Raw genomic sequence first — 20,033 nt, forward strand, 5'->3', positions numbered from 1 at the left:
TACATGTTGTGGCCCAAATGTGTGTCTATAAGACACACACATGCTTGTCAGTGTGGCTCACATACCCACTACCAGCCTCAGCCATCAGGACAGGTGTAGATGACCATAAAGAAAGGCTGGGCTAAGGCCTCCAATTGATGGCAGTGGTTAACAGCCCCCCTCCAGACCTACACAGACAGACTGCAACATATCTGGCAGTTGTATGTCAGTTCTGAAGGGTAAGAAGTCTGAAACTGAAATGTAGGTTAATAAAACCTAAGATCTGTACACTACTGATATGCCTCCAGTCGGCATGATAGGTCAGAATACAAAATGAAATGGAAGCCAACAGAGTACCTGAAATACCAGTACAGTCATAGCAAATGTTTAAAGTTGTCAGGTGTGGCCCCAATCCTATGTAGAAATGCAGTAACATGTAAGTGTGATGTGTAATAACAGTGGAGCACAGATTACCTGAGTTGGCCCAATCTACAGGATAGAGTGTTGCATGTGTACAATATGCAGGGGTCCATGTGTTAGGTTGTCATGTGTTCAATACTGTGTGGAAGTGGTCAGCTTGTAGGCATGGAGGGCTGTGTGTTGGTGGCTTATGGGCAGTACTGTGGATGACAGGGCCATGTTCTGACAACTGCAGAGCCAACCCCAATGGTTCTCAGCAATACCCATGTCAGCAGTCATCCTTACTCACTGTCCAGATGTCAGTATCTGTCACTGTCTGAAAGATGGACATGCCATGAATGCGGGCTCATACATACACACAGTACACAGGTGGAAGTACCCTAGACAGAGTGGATAAAATGTAACTGTCAACTGCACACAACTTTGGAATTGTACATACAGGTTACCAGCACATTAGTTGCCTGTGTAGTATGGAATACTGATGTAGTCTGAACAATCACTGGCAGACCACAAATGGCACAGTTAAGAAGTAATGAGAGACTGCCTATGTCGCTGCACAAGGCAGCATAAGGGGAATGTCCCAGGTATATCTGTGAGTTAGCTGCAAGTAGTTTCCATATCACACATATGCACTCAGCTCACCCCACCATCAGCCACAGGTTTATCACAGGTCATATCCTTGCTGTTGGGAATGAGTACAGTATGACCCCACTTCTGTATGGGAATACTCACAGAATGCATCATGCTAAAAAGAAGACTTATGCAGGTGTGTCCCTAGCTGTAAGCAGCTCCCTGCATGCATCCAGACCAATGGGTCAATATGTACAGGAGCTATTGCAATTAACACATCAAACACTTACCCTGTCACCCCAGGGGAATCCACTGGCTTGCAGCCTGGGAATGTAGAAGTGACTAAATGCACTGGCCTGCTACAGATGACCTATAGTCTTCTGTCAAATGCCTGTGCCTCACCTGTGCTGCCAATGTATGGTGTCTCATGGGGTCCCAAATAATAAACTAACACAGTCAACAGAACACAAATGTAAAGCCATATTGACAAATCCCAGTAGCATGCCCCCCATGTCTTACTGCAAGAACTGGAGGCCAATCCATAAATACTGCTGGGATATTGGGCCAACTATAGGGATACTTCCCAGATATCACTCACATAATGTTAGGACGAGGATAGAATAACAGATTGGAGGGTGTAGATGGATGGATGTCATGGCGTGTGTGAAGTCGGAAACTCTGATGTGTGTCCATACTACCCCTGCCTCCAAACCAGTAATGGGTGGCTTCAAACCTGCTCGTAAACCAAAATGTGACATGAAACTGACCAGATATATGAGCCCTGCCTCTGGGTAACCTGGGTAAATCTGTACAGCTGAGAGGTATGGCCAAAGCAGGATATGGCCATTCTGTTAAGTCAATATATGTACAACAAGGGGATCCTCAGCCACCATACTACCAAGGTGCTGGACCATTTACACAGACCCATCAGCAAGTGTCTGTAGCTACCCCTCCACAATGGCAGGATTATACAATAATGTGTAGGCTGCAGACCACAATACTGGACTCATTCAACTTGTATTTCCAAGTAAATAACTGTGAGCATATAATTATATCTGTCAGTAGTCGATGACATAATACATAATACATAACAGTGTAAAACAGTACATATGTCTGACTATCTCTGCTAACACCAACCATGTAATACAAGCAGCACAGACAGCAATAGTTACAGTATCCCCCTAGCTGTCGCCAATTGTGATTCCATATTGTCAACCTATCTACAGATATTCTGCAGAAACAGGTTGCTAAGTGTAGGTTGAGAACACCAAACCCTGGACTGGAGTACAACCCTATCTGGAATGAATTTACCTACTCAATACTGAAGGTCATACTGGGCATACTCCTACACTAAGAGAAATGAAGCCCACGTCTGACAACACAGTGGACTATACATATCTGTCATTTGCAGATGTCTGTGCACACACATGAAATTGTACACCATTTATGCTTCACACACACATTGGATAGGAATACTCACACATGCCCAAGGCTAACACACTATAATGTGTCAAACATACACACACACAGATGTGGGGAAGAGAGAGACAGACAGTGATAGATAAAAGTCCATTATAAGGCCTGTCCCACCCACTACACATCCAAATGGCCAATATTGCATTATGTGCAGATCTCAGTCACTGTAGACATTCCTTTTGGTAGCCCTCAGCCCTATAGTATCTGTGGTGCATCTGATAACTGTGTAACACAATAGTAAAAGCCAGTATTCACATAGCATTTGTATACTCAGTTCTGTCAAATGTAAAGTTGTGTGTGACTGTGTGTGTGTGTGTGTGTGTGTGTGTGTGTGTGTGTGTGTGTGTGTGTGTGTGTTTCCAGAGGAGTGATTGATGGCCCATTCACACACACTGCATTTCCCATTGCTCATGTTACCACTCCTACTGATGTCAGTCACCTTGAAATAACCCTTTGGCCATGTCTCAGTCCTATAAGCTCTGTGGCACTTGCAATAACTGCATAATGCCAGAATATAGCAAGCTAGTTAGATAGGAGTTCTAATCCTGGTCCTGGCAACTGTGAATATGCGTGTGAGGGTGTGTTAGTTTTTGTTGACACCTGGTTTTGTGGTCATTCACACTTACTGCCCTTCCCTCACCCCTCCTTTGCACTGCAGCTGATGTCAGTCACCTTCAAAGATGCATTTGGACAGTTCTTTGATGTATAACTGCTGTGGTGCTTGCAATAACTGTGTAATATCATATAGAGTAGCAAACTGTTTAGGTAGGAGTTCTAATTCTAGTCCTGGAAAATGTGTGTGTGAGTCTTTGTTGACACCTGTTTTTGTGGTCATTCACACTTACTGCCATTCCCTCACCCCTCCTTTAGCACTGCACCCGATGTCAGTCACCTTCAAAGATGCCTTTGGACAGCTCTCTAGCATATAACTGCCACAATGCTTGTGATAACTGTGTAATACCATAATATAGCAAGCTAGTTAAGTAGGAGTTCTAATCCTGGTCCTGGCAACTGTGAAAAAGTGTGTGAGTCTTTGTTGACACCTAGTTTTGTGGTCATTCACACTTACTGCCCTTCCCTCACCCCTCCTTTAGCACTGCAGCTGATGTCAGTCACCTTCAAAGATGCCTTTGGACAATTCTCTAGCATATAACTGCTGTGGCTCTTGCGTTAACTGCATAAAACTATAGTACTGGTACATAGCTAGGTAGGGGGTTGAAACTAAGTACTGGCAAGTGTGTATATGTTGGTGTGATTGTGTAAATAACAGGATCCATTGCAGGTTGGGTTTTGCTACATTTTCATATTCAAGACCCATATGTCCCAATGTGGCATTACAAGGCCACCAGTTGTCAAACACAATTTCTCTCTTCCTGTCTTTCTTTCACTCTGTCTCTCTCTCACCCCCTCTCTGGCAGATGTGGAAAAATGCATCTGTTTTGCATAGGCAGCAGCTTGACTTTGGTAGGTAATGCTCATGATCACCTGATGGTCTGTGCACAAATTGGAGTCCTCCACTTGTTAATTGCATGTGGAACACCTGTGGTATCATTCCTATAGCCAATTGCATGGATACACACCTCTATAAGTAAGCAGTGCAAGTGGGTGTTGGCCCTTCTCCCTCACTGTGAGCAGGACTTCGTGTGGGTGTATGACAAACAGCATCACAGAGGGTAGTTGGAAATACCTCTTACAACAAACACTGTGGAGACAGGCCAAAAAACTGAAGGGGCATGTTCCAGACTTGGGGACAGAATGTAAATATTGCTGTTCTACATTTGAAGTAATGTTGGTTTAACAGGGTTTGTGTGGATATGGCTGCTCTGCATAATTTAAAGTCTGGCATGACAGTGTTATGTGGTTGATAAAACTCTCACCTGTAGGGCTATCTGTAGACTAGCCAGAGTTTGGTGCCTGATATTTTGTGTTTTACTCACACATTTTCTGTCTTCATAAATGCAGTAGCATACTCTGATTATTGTACTCAGGAAATGCTAGCACCCATGTGTGTTACTGACTTCATATCCCTCAGAGGAGATATGTTGCAACAAACCCTGTTACACCAGCAATGTTCTCAGTTTATAACTGCAATATGTCAGTATTGACCCTGTGTTTGTGTCTCTTTATCCCAAGTCTGTCACTCTTTTTTCATATGTCATGCAGTAAGAGGTGGATATGTACAGTATTAATTACATGAACTGCGGTGGTGGTGCTGCGGTAGCGTTGTCGCCTCACAGTATGACTTTGTCCTGTTCGATTCTCAGCTAGAGTGTCTTCTGTGTGGAGACATGCATGAATGGGCATACCTTCGTTGAAGGTTGTGCATCAGAGCTGGCAACTCGGCATGTAAAAATCTACTGCCAATCATTAGCAGACCGGAGTTCCACTGTGGCGACCCCTAACCGGGAAAAGCTGAAAGACATAACAACCATTATTTAATTACATAATTCCTGATATCAAGTCTGTGATATATCAGACTGTCAGACATGTAATGTAAAGGGGGCCTAATAGTTCTGGACAAAACCTGGATATTCTGTAGTAGTCTGTACAGTACTGAGGTCTGTGTACTTATGGTGATTGTTGACAGAGTGTCTGTATTATGTAGCAGTGTACTGTGATCATGTTATTTGGCCTGTGTACAGACTGGGGTAGATGTCAGTGTTCTTGGTCCTGTTCCATCTGACAGTGCATGTTGCTCCAGTTTCTGATACCCTGTCAGTCTATATGTTTGTAGGGTCAGATTAAAACATGTCCCATACCACAGTCAGGCATCAGACTACACTGTGAATTGGGCCAGTATATGTAGGGTTAGTGTGTGAGTGGCAAACATGATGATGACTTTTGTGCACACATGCCATCGACTGTACTATTACTTAGGCTTACCATTATGTGACTTTGACTGTGTTGAGATCAGTTGTGGGTATGCACTTTCACACTGATGTCTTTTACCCTATGCTGTTACATGCCTGTAGTGCTTGCTATATTTGCAATTACATGTGTATTCCCCCATAGGTAAATTGGGTTAGTGTTGTGGCAGTCTGCCTGTAGTGTAGACAGTGCTTGGTGACATGCCTAGCAGTGTAGTGTATTTACCCTAGTGTGATGTTATGTCCAGGTATTTGTCAGATGTACTGTTGCCTGGCCACCATACGTGTTGTGTATTTCTGACAAAGCAGTGGGTTGGTGTGAAGATGTATGTCACTAACTAGAGTGAAGTATGTGGCTTGGGATCTCTGCTCCTCCAGTTAATATGTGTTAGGACAGACAGGAGCATGTGAATGCATCAACTGTGTGAGCATATCTAGTCCAGTATTTGTGATATACCCCCATTTTCATGGCTCTAAACATCCCCTTTGTCAGGCTTATTCCACATTTCTTGCATTAAGGCGTTCTGTGTATACCTCCTGACTGACCATATTGTTTCAGACTGTCCATGTTTACTGCTCATATTGCTTCTGTATTCCATAGGATCATTACTGTGATTAGTGTGGTATTTCATTATGATGATTTTATGATGTCTGTCAGTAACTGATGGCGTACATGTCAGTCTCAGGAGAGTCTTCCTTCACAACATGTATGTTGACACAACCTCTGTCACTGTAGCAACATTCTACATTTATAACCGCAATACATTATGTTATGTTCCCTTCCAGTAACAGGTAGAGAGTTATGGTGCTGAGGTATGACACCACTACATGTCATGGGCATACGTTTTATATATATACATATATATATATATATATATATATATATATATATATATATATATATATATATATATATATATATATATATATATATATATATATATATGTATACATACACATATATTCATATTTTTATTTTTATATGTGTGTGTGTGTGTGTGTGTGTGTGTGTGTGTGTGTGTGTGTGTGTGTGTATGAATATGTATATACATATATATATATATATATATATATATATATATATATATATATATTATATGTATAAACATATATATATATATATATATATATATATATATATATATATCCTTTTATGTGTAAACATGGGTGTTGTGTATACCTTCGCAGATGTATCCCACCATATTAATCTATGTGTATATTTACATATAAGAACATGACTGATTCAACACCTGTTTCACTTACAAGTACTAAACAATTGTAGTAGTCAAAGCAGATTTTCACTACTATTCAGTATGTGTACTGAATGATATATTTGAAAAATGACACACATCTTCCTGGCTCAGATGGCTTAGTGGTTAACTACTGTAACTATAGTATACAGGGACTGGGGTTCCAGACCTGTAAGGGCTGTTTATTTTGTTGCTAGGCAGAACAAGGACTGTTTGATACAGAGTGGTTAAGGCAGTTTTGAGCAGCTTTAAGCAGGTTTGTGTGGGTAAGTGTGACGGTAAGCACTGCTAACGTACGGTTAACTATATAGGTGCATACACCGTGTAAGCTTCCCTTACCAGTGCACAAATCTGCTTAGCATTTACATTTAAGTAATGCTTACACCTGCTAAGCATAGCTCAGCCCTGGTAACCATTGATCACATTCACGTCTGATAAAATAGCATGATTAATTAATGTATTTAATTCCATGTACATAACAAGCTTCTATGTGCTGTCATTAAGCTTCTATGTGCTGTCATTACAGTAGCAAGGGGTGTGAGTATACTGTATGGAACACCTGAGTATACATGGGTAGTGCCACAATCTTTTCTCTTTGTATGTGTTTCATACTTGGGTAGTATCCCAGGTTTTATGCAGTCACACATGCATGTATTGTATCATTACATTACCACTTTTAACAGTGCTTTTCCAAGTAAGAGTAGATTGCAGATTGTAGTACTAGAACCACAGGCCCCTGCATGCAAAGCTGGACTCTTTGTACCAACTATCGTGCTCTTTGTGTTTAACCTGTATGTTTTTATGCATCTTCTATTGGATATTAATCTAATATGTTGATATTAGCTGTAGACTACTATGGTTTAGGACATGTCACTGAGGACTGCTGTCGTGTAATAATGGCATACCTATCAGTTTCAGATGTCTGTCTGTCAGAATATTCATCCTAATGCATGACCTGTTGGCTAGCTATTTTCCGTCTGTCCTCTGTACAGATGTGCAGGTGTCAGGTATTCATCTTGGCTGCTTACAGGCAATCTCTGATTGACTGAAACTTACATGTTTGCCCAGCTGTCTTATGAATGCCACATCTAGGAAACCCTACTCTGTATGCACCACATGCCATGGATACCTCAGACTACCACAGTCGACAGAATATGTTTGGGTACATGTCCCTAACCCAGGCACTGGCCATGTTATGCCATATATGTTGCATACATGGCAATTGGAGCACTTCACTGGCCCTCTGCAAGAGAAAACCAGAGGAGTAGATGCTGACTTTAACTGTTACCCTGGGGATCACCTATGTGGCATCACTTGATAGGTGGCCTGCTGACAAATGTCAGGTGGCATGGTAATAGTGTCACCTCTCCATGGACATTAGGCTGGTACACACCTAGGAATCCCTACACCTATGGACCTCAGTACTGACAAATGTGTGTGTGCATTATTGAGTATAACAGTGTCTGTGTGTTTGTAAACTTGTATTTCAAAATCCTCTGAGGGCCTTCTCACCCACTGCACCCCCATTGCTATACTTAGAAATGGCTGCTGCTGTAATTCACAGTAAATGTACCTTGTTACACTCTTCACCCTTTGGGCTACCTGGAGCTTGCAGTACCAGCATAACACTGCTCTACAAATGGGTAGATAGGAGTGGGTTACCCTCTGAGTTATGGCAACTGTGTGTGTGTGTGTGTGTGTGTGTGTGTGTGTGTGTGTGTGTGTGTGTGTGTGTGTGTGTGTGTGTGTGTGTGTATGTGTGTAATTGTGTCTGATTGTGCACATTTGTATGAGACAGCATACTGAGGCCACATTCTCCAAATACAATAAACCTTGCCAAACATTATAAGGGATGGTGATGTTGTGACATTAGGAGAGCCATGACAATCCCTCACCCTACTATCCCTGTGGCATGAGCAATAAATGCATGTCCCTGTAGTAGCACTGATTAGATAGACAAGGGTTTGTATTGTAGTCCTGGTCAATTGGTGATTGTGGGTATGTCAGAGCATTATCATGGGTTTCAGTGAGTACAATATCCAATGTGGGGTGTGTGTGCTGTGTATACTGTCTTTACACCATGGTACCCCCAGTACATGTCCCAAGGTTTGCTGGATGAGGACCGCTGTCACCATCAACCATACAGGTAATTGATTACACTATCCAGCCCAATGATGCATGCACTGTGTGCAAAATCTCCCTAACAGTATGGACTCACTGGCAAGGTAGTTAGCACTGCTAAACCCAGGTCTGTCAAACATGTCTATGACTGTATGTGTTTGTCAATGTGTATATGACAGTATGTCATACTATGTATTGTTCATTAACACCCAGTGCATCCCCCATTACCATACTGCACAAGGCCTGGCAATGTTCTTCACTTAACAGGAAACTCGAGACAAACCTCATCCTAAAAGCTCTGTGGTGTGTGCAATTAAGGCCAAACACATTAGTAGCAATAAGTACATAGGTAGGGGTTCTACTCTCAGTGTTACAAAGTAAGTGTGTGTGTGTGTATGTGAAGGGATCTACTTTAGTTTGCAGAAATTATATATCCCAAGAGATCATTTGTCTCAGAACGACCTGGCAAAAGGTAACCTTTCAGAGGAATCATCTTGTGGAAATTCATTCCATCAAAACTAGTAGCGGATGTGGAAATGCCCTCTTCCCCACTGTACAGCTGTACAGCAATACTGGTGTTGGTATATATAGTTGGGTGTGGTTGTTGTGAGCACAGCCACCCACATTGGAGTTATTGTTGTGTGTATTCCCCCGCTTAGTCTGCTGTTATACTGTACAGTTTATGTTAACAGGTTAAGTATTTCTTAAACACACTATGTGTGGTTCTATGCCACCCCACACCCTCCAAAGTGGGGGCTGTGCCACCCACATGACACACCTATGTTTACAAACTCCAGGATTGCACTACATTGGGGAAGAGGACATATACCCTGCCATTACCATCGTAAATGACATTGAACTGGCAGACTGATTATTTACTGATGTGATGTTTTGGCTATTTGGTCTTGGTGGAATTACATATGCCAAACTGAGTTCACTGCAAAATTAAGTACATCCATGTGTACCTTATTCTCCGTGTATTGCATCAACACAAAGCCTCTGTGTGTGTGTGTTATTCACAAACATTTGGTGTGTGCCACCCAGTAGACTTACCATTCTCCACTGCAGAAGATCTGCTGACATCAGTCACCATGCACTCACCTGTATACACCCCTCAGACCTATCAGCCATGTGGCACATGCAGTAACTGTTATACAGACCTGTTACTTGTGATTAGCTGTACCCAGGATATGACACAGTCAATGGGTCACCACAGTGCCAAACCCTTTATAGGAAAGGACAGCAGACCAACATCCTGCTGACACACAGACACCTACAACACAAACAGAATACATTATGGAGACCACAATCACTCAGTGTTAATAACAGCTATAATGAATCATGGCTGGACAGCTACATACCCTGACATGTAAGCATTAAACATACCAACTGAAAACACGTTAAACAGCATTACATTGCAAAACCTTAGTACATTCACACTATGCATCAGCACCATATTAGCATGTCCCTGCATCAATGGTATGGATGACAGGGATGTGGCACAGGTATCACCATATGCACAGGGTGTGTGGTGGGTTTGCCAGAGGCCTAGGCTGAGCTGTTTGGTTTACATCATGTGTGTATGTTAGGGGGTTCTTTAACAATTGGGCTCTGCAGATGTGGTGTGTGTAGGTATGGAGGTACCCTAGCTGTGTTGGTAATGTGTGTGTGTATGTATGCACACAGTCCTGGCATGTGGCTGCCCTATACGGGAGTTTGTTGGACAGCTGCAGAATGTACATGGCAGGGTGTACAGTTCACTGTCTGTGGCCATGGAAGCCCAGATATGGTACTCTCCCTGATGATGACACTTGTCTGCTGCATCCATGCCCCTGTTGGGACTGGAAAGGACCACATGCATGTGGCCTACTGTGTTGTGGTGTGGTCAGCACCCCTCCCTGCAGTGCTGGTGCTGGTACTGCTACTACAGGAGCGGCTGTGAGTTGTTGCATGTATACGTAGACCTCCACCTGTTGGTGTTGCTGACCGACGTCCATGTGGATGATGCCCAGCTCCCACCACATGCTCCAACACAGACACCACATGGTCGAGGATTCCCACCATCTCACCCAACCATCTAACCAGGACCTCTGCAAAATAAGGGTGGGCACTTGCAAGATCGCAGATGTTGTCAAGTACAGCAGAATGAGTAGCCCTCTGGAGCTTCAGACTCTGTCTGGTATACTGTTCCATACATGCCTGTGCCTCCATGATGGCCTGAAACATGCGTCTGGTGACATCTACTGTGGCACTTCTGCCAGGGGCATGATCATCAGCAGCCCTCCTACGAGCACCCCTGTACATCTGTCTGTGTGGTACCTCGCCAGTCATCCAGCTATGGCTGGTGTACAGACACACTTGCCATAGTCCTCACACTGTCCTATCCCATGCCAGCACCCACCAGCTGTCCCTCATCTATGGCCACTGGTGATGAGGTATGTATGGGCATTGTGACTGTATGTGGGGATGAGGTGGATAAAAGTGGGATGTCAACCGAAGACACAGATTCAGTCCCTGACAACCCTGCCTGTACTTCACCACACCTATCATCATTGTCAGAGTCTGTATGGACACTAACATCAGTTTGCCTGCAGGAGGGACCCTGACCCACCTCGCCACCTGTGAGGGGAAAACAAAAAATGTGATTTAAGGCCTGTACGTTACTGCTTACTTGTACATACACTCTCACACACATATACACACACACACACACACACACACACACACACACACACACACACACACACACACACACACACACACACACACACACACACACACACACACACACACACACACACACACTTACAAGTGAGGTGGCACAAAGATATTACACAGACCTCTCATTACCCAACAGTCAACATGCATGACATGGCACTCAATGGCATGCACTGTAGCTATACTCAATCCTTGTTACCAACATTATACATCTCTGTGATGCATAAGTTGTGTTAGTAGGTGATGCCCCTTCCCATGGAACACACTGCACCCATGTACACAGTATTGCTGTGCACCTGTACAGCACCCTGGCATGTACTGTGCACCATACCTCACGAGTGCACACCCCATTTCTGAATGTGTATATGTGTGGCAGTTATGTCTGCTCTGTTGCTCAAAGCCCCTATGTGTTTCTTTGACACATACCTGGGATGATATCAGGACTGATATCAGTAGTTAATGCCTGACCTCTGATTTGCAGATCTCATCATTAGCAGTGCATGTATGAGCAATAAAATCCAATTACACTGAAAACCTTCAAAACTTAATGTGGATATAAGGAGTGTATACACCCTTGTTGACATGCCAGCCTCTTCCATGATATGCAATGGGGCCACAATACTGCATATGTTAACATTACAGACACACGTGATATGTCGCATATGACCTGTGCAATAAAATGCAGTATCAAACAAATATGTCAGTCGTGCAGATGCTGAATGAGATGCATACAATATGTGGGTTGCATAAGTGTGCACACCCTGAACACAATGGTTTGTTGCACCACCTGTTAAGTGAACTATAGCAGTGACTATTTCAGGAAGGGGTATACTAGCATGGCCCATCCTCACTTACCATTATTTGGTGACACCACCCTACAAATGTCCCCAAACTCTGCCAGGCTGCAAGGTCAGCTCATGTGCACAGCCCTTGGAGGTCACACAGTGCCTTCACTATTGCTGTGGAGTCAGGGTTATATCTGGCACAATTCATGACCTATGCTGTGTTCAGATGCAGCCACTCCTAGGGAGCTTTAGATGTATGCTTCAGTACATTGTAGTGTTTCAGGATGACACCCCTCCCCATCCTCAGCCTTATTGTAGATGCTTGACAACTATGGGCCACACATGAGTGTTATTTTGCAGTGTTCCAAATTCAGAACGCCATGTCTACCGGCCTAGTCCTTGCTAATGAACAGAAAACCTAAAAGTGTACACTGGCACCAGCAAGGTAAAAATGGGGATAGAGGCCTGAGATGGGGTGAGGTGTTGCTTGTGCACCACATGTATCTTTATTAATACTGTCTGTAGGTTTCAGCCTTGGTCTCACTACATCATTACACATTGCAGCACATGCCTATTGGAATACTTGATGTTATGCATATGCTACCTGTAGAGAGCCCTAGAGGATGTTTCCTGTGGAAAAACTCTACCATCTGATTACCCTAACCCATAGGCCACAAGCATGCAGATTCCAGGCAATTGTTGACACAGGTACTGCACAGGCAGTACTTGCTAGACATTCCTGCAAGTCCCTCAGTGTTGCTGCATGTTTCTGGGCAGCCTACATTACTAGTTTGCAACATGTGTTGTCATCTGTCTTGTATGGGCATCTGTTTATTTTCTACACTGAAGTTGTCCAATACTTCATACACACATACATGACTGTCTACCCTGTTTGCCATGTTATTATGCAATGGTGAGATAAGACTACTCCCACTCCTGAGTGCTAACTTTCAGATATGGTATCCATTTCATGGTTTGTAAGATGTGTGCAAGCCAAGGCTACCTCTGTTGTAGGTGAGTGGGCAAATGTCATGGACATACTTCTTAGACAGCAGACCATCACTTGGTGTGACATTGAGGTCCTGCACTTGGTGGAAGGTGTGTACCCAAGAAGAGTGAATGCTGTCAGTACCTCACAAGCTGCTTCCACAATATGTTATTTGGATAACTGTATAAGGGTGATGTTTTAGACATGTCCCTACTGTTGGCCATTTGTCCCACCATTATGTTCATCTCTGTCCACACATCTTGCACTGAAAGGTTTTTAGGTATACTGCAGGACTCTTACATACCTTTCAGATATGCCACCATGGTGACCACTGTGATGCAGTGCAGTTAACAGAAACAATGAGTGAACATGTACAGCATGCATTATGGGTAGGTGTGTTAAATGTGTGCATGGGAAATACCATGGCCATAACAAGGCCAGTGTATTGGCAAACCTGAACAAAACAACTCCATACTCACCAGCTACAGGTTGTTGCCCTAGATGTATACCAGATGGACCTACATAGTTGTGTGAGAGACATAATGTCAGTAGTCACAACTGTGGCATTGGTACAGGGTGGGAGCAGCATTTCAGTACATCAACAGTACAAACCCACAATACTAGAGATTATGCACATCTGTTCATTACTACACTGCCACAACAGACTATCTTTTCTGACATATGCATGTAGATACTTTACAGATGAAGATGGATAAGCAACAGTGGTCTACTAATGCACCCTGGGCCTTATCTGGATGCTCCTCGGCCATTGTGTGGGTGGCACCCACCTCCACAATGCTATCTGCAAGTTGCTGGCGAAGAGCTCCTCAGCATGTGTCAGTTGGGTTGGATGGCATGACCCTCACCTGTGGCTAGCTGGTCCCTCCTAACAGCAGTAGCATGCTGATGGGCGTGGCAGATCAGGTCGATGGTTCGATGCCACCTGCTCATAACTGTGGATATGCAGGCCGATATCATTCACCCTGTGGATGAGCTTGTTCCACAGGTGGTCCTCTCCTGCTGATCATGAGCCTTTTGCCCAAATAAGATGGCATGACAGAGTACCACAAAATGTATAATCGTATTGTTTTCTTCCACTGTGAAAGCAGGAAGGTGTTCCCTTGACATAGTACCTGGAAGACATAAACAGGAAAAAGGGTCAGAGGACCTTATACTGCAAGGATATATAAGTTGTTTATTGGCAACTCTCTCTACCCCCCACCATATCTGCACAATAATCTAAATATACAAATCAATGGGCATGTTTACACCAAAACTACTGTTGGGACATATGCCCTATTGTTCAACAAATATGGAAATGTGTTTTTAATAATTTTCCATGTTGAAATGCTATCATTGGTGACCTGTTGTTATCAATGTAACTTGCCTGCTGTTGTAATGGCCACTGAGGTTCCATATCTGCTTGTGTTGTGTTTGCTATGCAGCTGTTCCAAATCTGGTGTTTTGGGTTAATCAGAATATCTATGCATGCTGTTATAACTAATCCTGGATTGTGTTGACTATTACTAACCCACATATGTTCTAAAACTGCAACACCATAGCACATTTGGGAAGGCTGATCCCAGCGGACTCACCTCTCCCACCTCATCTGGCCATGGCACTGGACCACAGCATGTCTGGGAACAACTCCAAGACCTCCTCATCCACTGGTCCTGCACCACCTCCGGGTGGAACCGCCTCAGGGGATGGGGATGGTCCCACCCCTAAGAGCACGCGTGGACAGGATCCTGTTACCAAAATTAGGTCTAGGGATTCATGCATAGTAAGCTCGAAAGGGAGTGTGGAGATCTGCTACACCAGCTTGAGGGCCATGTGACTCAATTAGATGGTCAGCCTGCCCCTCCTGCTCAGCCCCCAGCACAGCCACCATCGGGGCCATGAAGGTGCAGTGGTGACTGCCCATGGGTGGGGAACCTCAGTCCCACTGTTTCCATTTAGGGGCTCGTGGGCTTCCGATTTCCAAACACCCCTCCCCGTCCAAGGTGTTTACCCCCCACATGTGTCATATACCACCCCTGTATGCTGTCTTGTCTGTCTTGTCTGTCTTCCAACCCAACCTACCTCCCCAAATGTACCTATTATCCTTCCCCAACAACCCACTCTCACCCTACAAAAAAAAAAGGGCAATCTGTTCTCAAAAAAGCATTTTGCTCCATGCATAACTGTCCATTTCGCACGTGTCACCCTCTCTCAGGGTTTTGATTGACAAAATATTCCTCCAAATTCAGTATATATGCAAAGCTGTTGCTGTAGAAACAATGGACAGCTATGGACCTTTCCTACACCAGTCCTGCACATCCCTAGTTACTTTCCCTATTGTTTTTACCTCTTTGTGCCCCCTTTTTCACCACTTTCCTGCAAACTAGGAGCCATAGTCAAGTCCCCAAATGGTGTGGACATCCTACAGAAGGACCTCGCTGAGACAGATGCCTGGTGTCAGAGCCATGGCCTCAAGCTCAATGCCAAAAAGTGCAGTGTCATCCCCTTTGGTAAAAACTCTGTACCCATGAACTACGACATAGGCAGCAATTTACTTAACACTGAATGTGTGATAAGAGACCTTGGGACCCAGGTGGACAGTTGTCTCTCCTTTGATAGTCACATCACCACAGTAGTCAGGAAGTCCTTCTACGTGGCACACCTCATCATAAAAGGGTTCTCATCCAGAAAAAAAGAGGTCATTGTTCCCCTCTATTTGACACTCATTAGACCCATTATAGAGTACAATGCCCCTTTTGGAATGTACTTCACAAGACATCTGCAGCTGCTGGGAAGGCCACAGAAGTACCTCACAAAGAGAATTACTGGCCTCAAACAAATGCCCTACACTGACCGCCTCAAAAAACTCCAGCTTTACTCCATAGCATATCACCTACTCCAAGGTGATCTCTGCCTAACATATAAAGCTATGTCAAACCCAGTTGGACATGCTACACCTAAAGAAATCCCAATCCCACCAAGCTACATGCTCTAGGGACCTAAACCTTGTCATCACAATAAACAGGACATGCTGGAGGGATAGATTCCTGTCCCAGAGACTTCCCATACTCTGAAACAGGCTACCCATCTATGTCAAGCAAAGTTCTTCATTAGCACTCTTCAAGAAAAATCTTGATGAGTGGATGGGAAATAGGAAATACACCCCAGGAATCACTTCTGTGTCTCTGCTCGACAGTGGCACAGGAAAATAACTTTCTTGGGTGGCATAAGCCAGGGAATTTTGTTGGCTAGGCTTACGTAGGCCCTTGGGTCAATAGCCTAGTACCTACCTATGAACCTATCAACCCTTGCCAGTCTCGAACCCAGGACCTTGCACACCACATCCAGAGCAATTTACCACTAAGCCATCTGAGCTATAGATAGGTGTTCTGTTTTCTCACACATATTCAGAACAGTCATTCAACAGTAGGTAAAATATGTATGTATATATATATATATATATATATATATATATATATATATATATGAATATATATATATATATATATATATATATATATATATATATATGTGTGTGTGTGTGTGTGTGTGTGTGTGTGTGTGTGTGTGTGTGGGTATATGTACGTATAACTTCTAGATACTGGCCAAGGCTCTTGCCACCGCTATAGTGCCTTTTTAGGCAGTGTTTCAAAGACCAAATTACCACCATAACAGCTACAAACAAAGGCAATCTGACAGTTATGCTGCTCAATGCTAGAAGTCTAAATCTCAAAATGCACTCGCTCAAAGCATTCCTTAAAATGGAGAACATCAACATTTGTGCTGTAACGGAGACCTGGTTCAAGGCAGCAAAAAGCACCCCTGCACTACCAGGCTATAACTCATTCCACACCTTTCAGCCCCAGAACTTGGAACGAAGCTCCAAAGGTGGTACTGTTTCCATATTCATAAAGGATGCGTGCACCTCCAGACTGCTAGCCCAACATAACACATCTGAGATACTTCAGGTGCAACTAACACTGGGTAAGACAGCGATTCAGATTGTAGCCTTCTTTAGGTCCCCAACCATGTCCCAAGGCTCACACTCCACGTTCCTAAGCACCCTGGAGAATATTAGGGTCCAACCTAACACTCTCATACTGGGTGACTTCAACTACCCCTCCATTAAAAGGGAAAACTACTCGTGTACCAATACACTTGCCCAATGCTTTCTGGAAATCATTAATTCCAATGCTCTGGAACAGCTCATTCTTACCCCCACTGGCGGTAACAACATCCTTGACCTGATCATTACTAACATGGGCGAACATTGCTCTACACCAATAGTCAACTCCTCCCTAGTTAGATCCAACCACAAACTAATCACCTTGAAAATCCACATCCCTCCCAACCCCCCACAAAGGTAACCACCATGAAAAACTACTCCAAAGCTTACTTTGGGATCCTAAAAATAGAAGTGGCTAACTTCATGGCACCCATGCAAATGGAGAATAGTTGCATGACCGCCGAATCATACACCTATGCACTGTACGAACATGTAAACAAATGCATGAATCTCACCATACCCAATAGAACTAAGACGCTCTCCTCAAAAAAATGTAAGCCAATCTGGTGGTCTCCTGCCATAAACAAACTCTACAACAGAAGGAGGAAACTGATGCAGAATAAGGCGAAGTCCCAAGACTGGAAAAACTCCCTTATCAGCCTCAACAAAAGGTTGAGATCTCTCATCAAATCCTCTAAAGCTAGCTATGAAAACAGAATAGGGGCAGATAGTAAAAACAACCACAAGGCCTTCTATAGTTATGTAAAGAATCTCCATGGTAATACTCAGATTTGCTCTGAGCTACTGCACAATAGTACCTCCTATACCAAGCCAACAGATATTGCCAATATACTAGCCGACAGATTGAGTGCTAACTTTACCCCTCTGTCCCCCAAAAGAACCAATCACAATACCGGTAGATTTCCAGGCACCCTGTATTACTGCTGCACAGGTTAAAACAGCACTGTCTAAGGCCAAGAATACAGCTTCTATGGGACACGACAATATCCTTGGCTGGGTTCTACATGAACTACAGAGTGAACTGGCACCTCACCTGTGTGCCCTGTTCAATCACAGGCTCACCTCAGGCTTTGTCCCTACTGAATGGTGCACTGCTGTAGTCATCCCTCTCCACAAAGGAGGAGCGACTACAGTCCCTGGGAATTATTGCCCAATTACCCTGATGACTCTGATATGCAAAGCTATGGAACACATCATCATGGACCTAATAAACAAATATATAGGGAATCTCCAAACTCTGGATCCTACACAGTTTGGTTTTGTGAAGGGAATATCATGCCTGCTCAACTTGGCTGACTTCTTTGAGTCAGTCACCAGAGCTGTAGATGAAGGCAAAGGAATTCATACAGCCTACCTTGATCTGCCCAAGGCCTTTGATACCATTCCCCACTCAGGAATCATAGAAAAACTCACTAAGCTAGGAATCAACCCCTGTATCACTAGGTGGGTTGCAAACGGGCTCACAGATAAAACCCACAGTGTGAAAGTAGCTGACTCCAAGTCAGACTGCTGATCAGTCATGAGTGGAGTCCCACAGGTTTTAGTCATGGGTCCTCTCCTGTTTGGTATCTACTTCTCTAAAGTCCAGGCCAACATGAAGGGACTCTGGCTGACAAAGTTCACAGATGATTGCAAGTTGGGAGCTATTATTAACTCCCCAAGTGATGTTGACATCCTACAGAAAGGCCTCAATGACACCAACGACTGATATCAGAACCATGGCCTTAAGCTCAATGCCAAAAAATGTGTGGTCATCCCCCTTGGGGAAAAACCTGTTTCTCTTCAATTGCCACATTAATGGTAGTCCACTGAACGCAGAAGGTATTATAAGAGATCTGGGAACACAGGTTGACAGCAACCTCTCTTTTGACCACCACACTGCCACTGTGGTCAGAAAGTCCTTCTATGTGGCACATCTCATTACTAAGGGTTTTGCATTCAGGAAGAAAGAGGTCATTGTCTCCCTCTAATCTTCCCTCATTAGGCCAATCATTGAGTGCAATGCCTCATTTGGCATGTACCTCACTAGACACCTGAAACAACTGGAGAGGCCACATAAGCACCTCACAAAGAGGATTCTAGGTCTTAAACACTTGCCCTGTATGGACAGACTCAAAAAACTGCAACTATTCTCTTTTTCATATTGTCTACTTAGAGCCGATCTTTGCTTGACTTACAAAGCCATGTCCGACCCAGCTCTGTTAGAAATGCTACATCTAAAGAAATCCCAATCCCTCTGCACCACATGCTCCAGAGACCTCAACCTCATTATCACAATCAACAGAACATGCTGGAGGGACAGGTTCATAACTCAGAGACTGCCCATGCTATGGAATAGACTTCCCATACATGTCAAACAGAGCACCTCACTGGCCCTCTCCAAGAGAAATCTTGATGAGTGGATGGGAAATAGAAAATTCACCCTGGGGATCACTCCAGTGGCTCTACTCAACAGAGGCACTAGGAGCTAAGGTCGGGTGGCACAATGCCAGGGCCATTAACCTAGTACACACCTCTGAACCTATTTGGATCCACACTCTGAACCTCTCACTGCAGAACATCTGACCAAAGGTACTTTAAATGGGGGTGGAGGGGCCCAAAATGGGGATCTCATGTAATTATTGACATTATCCCTTCCCCCACAGCTGAACTGTTCTGCCTTGCAACAAAGTAGAGCATCACATGTAGACAAAACCTAACATTGGGGGGATGTATAGGGACAGATTGTAGATATGCCTATTACAAACCTATGAAGTTTGTGCATGATACATTTCACATTAACATGACTGTCCTGAAGGTGGTGGGGTCTGAAACTTGTGTGTATCATGACTT

Source organism: Protopterus annectens, chromosome 8.part0 (assembly GCF_019279795.1).
Source record: "Protopterus annectens isolate FY-2018-M chromosome 8.part0, PAN1.0, whole genome shotgun sequence".
Taxonomy (NCBI): domain Eukaryota; kingdom Metazoa; phylum Chordata; order Ceratodontiformes; family Protopteridae; genus Protopterus; species Protopterus annectens.